Below are 8,299 nucleotides of genomic sequence, written 5' to 3'. Positions count from 1 at the left end.
ATACCATTCGCCCTTTAGATATTACACAACTGCCACGACGGTTTTGTTTCACGGTCGATAAACCCCCGTGGCAATGTTCGCTGCTGTGCGCAACCATTTCCCATGATAACACTTTATTGTGATCCACTTTTAAATACAACCTGCCTCTCGCTTAATATGGACGGAATCGTGATGAGTGGAATGGTTGATGATCAATGCATATCATATTCGTGATGTAGCATGATATAAACATTGGAACACTGGAGCCCACTCGCCCTCTTTAAAAATATACACAATATACGCTTCAGTATGACGTGATTTTCAAATATTCACACGTGTCTCACACATACGTCCACGATTCTGAGACGGGGGGCAACATGTCTAGCACTTGGGACCGCAAGGAACACGCTGCAGCAGTGCACCCCCCTTCTCAGCAGTGAGGCGGCGGATACCGCCAGCGTCGATACTGGGCAGTGATGAGGCGTAGAGGATAGCGCCGCCAAATAACCTCACGTGAATGCACCGGCCGCTTCCGATCCGGACGTGTTGATGCTGCAGCGCCAGTATAAACATATCACAGATCAGGCCGGGCGTCCGTTCGCTGACGCCCGCCACTGGCCGGAGCGGCCGGTCTGCCGCCTGGTCAGCCGGAAGCGGGCCGGTCTGCTGTCCAGTCAGCCAGCTAGATCTTTGGTGGTGCAAACCGGGCGGGGGCGCCCCCGCTCACATGGCCGTCTCGAGCGGCTGGGAGCGCGTGCGGCCCTGCTGGAAATAGTCGTCGGACGCCACACTGGGGCTACGCGGGAAGGGGTCGGCCGAGCGGGCCACCTGTACACCACCTGGCGACGGCGTCGGCTGCGCCGCTACGCCCTGGTACACGGGGATCGTGTCCGAGCCGGCGTCCTCGTCGCCGAACGGGCGCTTCAGCTCCAGCGTCGAGTCGCTGCCGCCCGAATCGTCGGCCGCCGGGTGGGCTTTGCGGGGCTCCAGCTCGACGGCGGCGCCGGCGCCCGCCGCCTCCCAGGGTGACGAACCCCGCGACGTGAAGGTAGATCGGTCCAGGTAGCCGCGATTCTCGTAGCCCATGTCGAAAGTGGGGTGCACCATCGCGTCTACGTTGGCGTTCTCCAGACGCGGGGTCATGAGCGAACCGGTCGTCAAAAGTTGTCGTCGAGTGCGTCTCGTCGAACGACGGCTTGGTGATGGAGTCGATACTACCGCGGTGGCGCCGTCTGGCATCGGGTTCGGCTGTGGGCGGACGGTGGCGTCAGCGGGTTGACGTTTGTGTATGTAGGGGAGGGGATGGGGTGGGGAGGGTGGAGAGCCAACATTAACACAATGGTGGCATCGGTGATAACATCCATTACTAACCCCACAATTCCGTCCACTGCCCCCCCCCCCCGCGCAACGCCGTCTGTGGCCTCAATCGTGGCACCCTTCTTGCCCTCTTCACCCGGTTCGCCTTCTTGCCCTCGCTGCGTCTGGTGCCCTGCCCTCGCTCCGTCTGGTGCCCTGCCCTCCTGCCGTCTGTTACCAGGTCCTCACACCGTCGGAAGGCCCTGCTTCCACAGGGTCTGCTACCCTGGCCCATTCCGGCCGGTCCCCTCTGGGGTCAGTGCCGGCGCCTGACTCACGTTCGGCCGTCGCCGGTTAGCCTGGTTTGCCGCCGGACACGTCCGAGAAGAAGCTGCTGGCCAGCGAGCGGCGGTGCTGCGCACGCTGCTGCGGATGCTGTTGCGGTCGCTGCAGCTTCTCACGGTGCCGGTGCCGCGACTTGGCCACCCACAGCACCAGGATGACGAGCAGGAAGAGCAGGGCCGCCGCGCCGGCGCCCAGCACGCCAATCACCACGTCGTCGCGCGTCCACGACAGCGGGTCGGCGTGCACGCGCGGGTCCTGCGGCACACCGTCACAGGCCCGCCGTCAGGGCGGGCCAGGTCACCAGAGCCGATCTGCCTCACGTGGTGACCAGCCAATTGTCACGTAGGTCGGGTCACGGCAGTGGAGCGGAAGCACACTGAGCTAGGAAACTGCAAGGTCAGGCTAGGTCACACTGATCTGATGTCAGGCACACGGGGCCGAAAACTTTTAGGTCAGGACTGTAGCAAGGCGGTAAACAAGTAATACCGATGGCACGCTCGCGAGATCCGGGATGCCAAAGAGAGGGAGGGTTCACTGTTCTCTGAGGCAAGATGTCCGCATCGTGCACTTCCACTCGTAAAGATTTAAGCATATCGCAGTGACACGTGCGTTTTACAGAAGGGACGCATAACCCTACGCCAGCAAAGAATAACCATGGCCTCTCAGTTCCGACAAAACATAGCAAGCAACATGCGCGCAATGCAGATATGACCAACTCCTTTCATAAATGAAACGCATTGCATGCGCACACAGAGCGCCGTTTCGGATCCTATGTCGGCAGAGCTGTCTCGTGGGTTCACGTCATACGCAAAACGCCCTCAGCGATATTCGTCATTATCGCCCGGGGCAGGTGGAGCACATTGTTCACACCCGCCCGTAGGTTGGTTTGTACACCCGGGATGGTGCATCGCACTCATACACTTCGACCGATATCCTCGACTATTAATCTGATATGTCCAGAAACGAATCGTTAGTATGCAAGTTAGAGGCAACGAATTAAGGGTGGGCAAAGCAAGTTTCCGACTGACTAAAATTGATCATTAATCCTTTGTCACCGTGTGCGGCCACATGACTCAAAACATGACTCTGCCCCCTCCCCCCCCCCCCCCGAGCAGGGAATGTCTGGCCGTCGCGGGCGTGCTCTCCCCGGACAATGTGGGCGGGCCCGAGGTCGAGAGCCAACCACCGAGTGCTGACCCATTTCGCAGAGGAAGGGCAGCTGAGGGTCACAGCGTCCAGTGACGACGCGCCGATGCACGAAGTAGCTGCAGCCGTGACTATGTCCAGGTGCTGCCACCCAGACGCGGTCCAGCCGCCAGTTGTAGCGCTCTGGCGGCCTCGGATGTAGCGCACAGCTGATCGTAGTCGGTCCGTAGGTACGGCATCGACGCGTTGTCGTACTACCCGGATAAGAAGAGGGCCGCTGGAGTGGGCGCGAGCAAGGCGGCGGCGGCGGCCAACCGCTGGGGTGGGTGCGGACCAGAGGCGGCGGGTGACCCTGGAGTGGGGGGTAGGGCCAGCAAGCAGTGCGGTGACCACTGGAGTGGGGTAGGGCCAGAAGCGGCCGGCGGGACAACTGGAGTGGGGGTAGGGCCAGCAGCGGCGGCGCGTGACCATTGGAGTGGGGGTAGGGCCAGCGGGCGGCGGTGACCACTGGAGTGGGGGTGGGCCAGCAGCGGCGGCGGGTGACCACTGGAGTGGGGGTAGGGCCAGCAGCGGCGGCGGTGACCACTGGAGTGGGGGTAGGGCAGCAGCAGTGGCGGTGACCATTGGAGTGGGGTTAGGGCCAGCAGCGGCGGCGTGACCATTGGAGTGGGGGTAGGGCCAGCAGCGGCGGGCGGTGACCACTGGAGTGGGGGTAGGGCGGCGGCGGCGGTGACCACTGGAGTGGGGGTAGGGCCAGCAGCAGTGCGGGTGACCATTGGAGTGGGGGGTAGGGTCAGCAGCGGCGGCGGTGACCACTGGAGTGGGGGTAGGGCCAGAGCAGTGGCGGTGACCATTGGAGTGGGGGGGTAGAGCCAGCAGCGGCGGCGGTGACCACGGAGTGGGGGGTAGGGCGGGCGGCGGCGGTGACCACTGGAGTGGGGGGTAGGGCGGGCGGCGGCGGTGACCACTGGAGTGGGGGTTAGGGCCAGCAGCAGTGCGGTGGACCATTGGAGTGGGGGTAGGGTCAGCAGCGGCGGCGGTGACCACTGAGTGGGGGTGGTAGGGCCAGCAGCAGTGGCCGGTGACCATTGGAGTGGGGGTAGGGCCAGAGCGGCGGCGGCGGTGACCCACTGGAGTGGGGGTAGGGCGGGCGGCGGCGGTGACCGCTGGAGTGGGGGTAGGGTCAGCAGCAGTGGCGGGTGACCATTGGAGTGGGAGTAGGGCCAGCAGCGGCGGCGGCGACCATTGGAATGGGGGTAGGGCCCAGCAGCGGCGGCGGTGACCGCTGGAGTGGGGTAGGGCCGGCGGCGGCGGTTGACCGCTGGAGTGGGGTTAGGGCCAGCAGCGGCGGCGGGTGACCACTGGAGTGGGGGTAGGGCCAGCAGCGGGCGGCGGTTGGACCACTGGAGTGGGGGTAGGGCCGGCGGCGGAGATGACCGCTTGAGTTGGGGGAGGAGGGGGGGGGGGGGCTAAACGGGGGTGGATGGATGCGGCACCTCGGAAATCGCCTTGTTCAAATATTTAGGCTATTATCGCAAATATTGTACGTTGTAGAAGGCAGGGATGGAACGCACTGCTCTCAGGGGTATAAAAACGTTGGTAAATTTTCATCCGCCCGTTTGCTACAAGCACGTTAATATCTTCGCCGCCCAGCCTGAAGTAATCACTCGCTGTTATCGTGACAACTCAGCGCAAACAGCCGAAGTTGCTTTCAGTAGGCCTGACTCATTACGCAAACTGATAAACATCGCAACACGACGTTCGTCAGGTCCGGCAAGTCAATCGTTCCCGGATAAGGAGCCACCATCCCCGCGTTCCCAGATAGGGAGCGTACGTCTCATGTTCCGGATAGAGGGCCCACGTGCCGGCGTTCCCGGGTGGGGAACTGATGTCGCGCGCTGCTCGCCACGCCAGACGTCATCGCGCGGCGCTGTGGACGGACAGCTTACCAGACAGAAACTGCTTGGCTTCGCTGAAGTTCAGGGGTGCCGGCATGTACATGAAGCAGGTGGTGTCGACCAGAGTCCAGCCGGGCGGACACTTGCCGCTCAGCAGGGATCTGTTGTTCATGTGGAAGTTGCTGCGGACACCGGCCGGCCAATGGTCAGGCGCCAGCGCACGGTGGCCGCCGTCGATGTCGATGCACGTGCACAGAGGCCACCAGGCGCCTGGCTGCTCCCCAAACCACGGCCGCCGTCGATGTCGATACACGTGCACACAGAGGCCACCAGGCGCCCTGGCTGCTCCCAAACCACGGCCGCCGTCGATGTCGATACACGTGCACACAGCGGCCACCAGGCGCCTGGCTGCTCCCCAAACCACGGCTGCCGTCGATGTCGATACACGTGCACACAGAGGCCACCAGGCGCCTGGCTGCTCCCAAACCACGGGCTTGCCGTCGATGTCGATACACGTGCACACAGAGGCTACCAGGCGCCTGGCTGCTCCCAAACCACGGCTGCCGTCGAGTCGATACACGTGCACACAGAGGCCACCAGGCGCCTGGCTGCTCCCAAACCCACGGCTGCCGTCGATGTCGATACACGTGCACACAGAGGCCACCAGGCGCCTGGCTGCTCCCAAACCACGGCTGCCGTCGATGTCGATACACGTGCACACAGAGACACCAGGCGCCTGGCTGCTCCCAAACCACGGCTGCCGTCGATGTCGATGCACGTGCATAGAGGCCACCAGGCGCCTGGCTGCTCCCAAACCACGGCCGCCGTCGAGTCGATACACGTGCACACAGAGGCCACCAGGCGCCTGGCTGCTCCCAAACCACGGCCGCCGTCGATGTCGATACACGTGCACACAGAGGCCACCAGGCGCCTGGCTGCTCCCAAACCACGGCTGCCGTCGATGTCGATACACGTGCACACAGAGGCCACCAGGCGCCTGGCTGCTCCCAAACCACGGCTGCCGTCGATGTCGATACACGTGCACAGGGCCACCAGGCGCCTGGCTGCTCCCAAACCACGGCGCCGTCGATGTCGATACACGTGCACACAGAGGCCACCAGGCGCCTGGCTGCTCCCAAACCACGGCTGCCGTCGATGTCGATACACGTGCACACAGGACCACCAGGCGCCTGGCTGCTCCCAAACCACGGCCGCCGTCGATGTCGATACACGTGCACACAGGGACCACCAGGAGCCTGGCTGCTCCCAAACCACGGCTGCCGTCGATGTCGATACACGTGCACACAGAGCCACCAGGAGCCTGGCTGCTCCCAACCACGGCTGCCGTCGATGTCGATACACGTGCACACAGGGCCACCAGGCGCTGGCTGCTCCCAAACCACGGCCGCCGTCGATGTCGATACACGCACACAGGACCACCAGGCGCCTGGCTGCTCCCAAACCACGGCTGCCGTCGATGTCGATACACGTGCACACAGGGGCCACCAGGCGCCTCCAAATCAGTATCAGTTCTGCACCCGGGGTCATACTTGAGCTGCATTTCCCACTGCCAAGTCTGGTAAGGAATGCCTCGCGTCATTATTCGGCAAGCGATTGTAGCGGAACAACGTTGGTCGGTAAATAGACATGTAGGCAGATGATAGATAGACATGTAGATAGATGATAAATAGACTATACTAGTGGAAATAGACGATAGACATAGACATAAAACGGCATGTCAGTGATGCGGTGCACAGCCACGTGTGTCAGTGATGCGGTATGCGCACCGTAACACGGACGCGTTCGTGAAGACGTAACGCCTTCTGAGCACGGGTCGCCACGGCAGGCAGCAAGCTCTCCCACCTGAAGTTGACTTCCAGCAAGCCCTGGCCGTCCAGCTTGTCCTTGATGCGTCCCTGGATGGCTAGCGACTCGTTGTAGCCCCACCAGTTGTGGCGGGCGTCCAGTGGGGTGCGCCACACCTCATACCTGCCGCGCCGCGAAAAACGCTCTGAGCACGCCGGGTCGCTCTGCGAACCGGGGCTGCCCGGCCACCCCGCTCGGCACGCCCGCCCCAGCTGGGGTGATTGATGTGACATAACCCCGTGCAAGCTGAACAGTGAGGCAACCCCGACTTTCACAGAAAATGGGTGGCGTGGCTGGCAAACACTGCGCCAGCGCCACCGGAGACATGTCGGGCAGCTGCGGCTTCCGCGGTTACGATCAATCGGGAAATCCAGCTCCGGCCTCCGCGGATACGATCAATCGAGAAATCCAGCAGTCAGCAGCACCGCAGAGCACTACAGCAGTACCGCTGACCGCGAACAGGCACCATCCCGGCAGAGTGGTGGCGCTTTCCATGACGGTCATCGCAATAGCAGCCGACGAACATGCCGGTCCTCCGACCTTAAGAGGGGCCAGGACGTCAGGGGCACGAACGAGCGCGCAGCAAAACACCAGTGCAAAGAGAGAAACTCACCTATAGTTCGAAATTTTAAGATCTTGCCTGCGAACAGAAGGAAGATGTTTCAGTAAGCCACGTGCGCGTGCCATGATATGCGGCGTGCTCTCTCAGAACCCAGCAAGCGAGACCAATTTGGTGTACCCGGCGCTTTCACGCCCCCAAAAGTCGCACCACCATCATCCGCACCCCTGTGCACGCACGCACGCACTCACGAACATAGCTAGGTGTGCTTGTGCATGGAGCAAAGGCTGTGTGCGTGTGTATCTGGTGGCAGACTGACAGATTGTGCAACAACTCAGTGCATAGCAGGGCTCTTCATGGATTTGATTTCCAGGATCAATTGGAACTTAGTCTATCAGTTCTAAACCCAATCCACGCAGATCCAACCCGTCCAGTCTGTCAGAGCAGCAACAGAAATACAGCCCCACACCGCGGGAATCAGCCCCACACCGTGGGAATCACAGCCTCACACCGTGGGAATCCTGCATGTTTCAGCCCAGCTGAACACGCAACGCCCAATTAAGTGCACATATTTTATGGATTCATATCCCCAATAGAAAACTTCCTCCACACCCTTCACGACGTCCCAATCCGTTTGAACAAATTCCAAGCCCTTACGGCAGATTCAAACTCGTTCTCGGCCAATTTTAGTTAGTCCCGAAAGCATGGCTTTCGCAGTTATTAAAGGGCTCTTGTACATGCAAATAGCTAACAAACGTCCCACTGAAGGTACTTCATATGCCAAGACGTGGACAAATCATGAAAACTACCACTCGTTCTTGCATTTTTGAATTTGGCACCCTCCCTGCCACTTGATACATCAGCTTTTGCAGCATTGATTGTGCATTATTTCCAATTTGTTATCATTAACGATACCAAAACCGTTCAGAATGCAGTCAGAGCCATCGTTCCCTGTCACGCATCTTGCCTTTCCTGTCCTTGCAATGTTTGTGCATTTGACACGACAAACGTGGTCTGCAATGGGCTAAGAGCTATCATATCGGCAAACACAAGCACTCATTGGTTCAGCACCTAAACTGACGTCGGAACATCATGGAACACACTGACCATCTATCTTCTACATCTCTCTATGACAATTATGCATGGCCTTCAAGGCGTGACCGATGGTTGTTCACCATCCATTAGATAACATGAAACTCGTTTTGATAAA

The sequence above is a fragment of the Pollicipes pollicipes genome, unplaced genomic scaffold (genome assembly GCF_011947565.3).
Source record: "Pollicipes pollicipes isolate AB1234 unplaced genomic scaffold, Ppol_2.1 Scaffold_4002;HRSCAF=4701_pilon_pilon_pilon, whole genome shotgun sequence".
In the NCBI taxonomy this organism is placed as follows: Eukaryota; Metazoa; Arthropoda; class Thecostraca; order Pollicipedomorpha; family Pollicipedidae; genus Pollicipes; species Pollicipes pollicipes.
The sequence above is the reverse complement of the archived record's forward strand: the minus strand, read 5'-3'. Positions refer to the sequence as shown.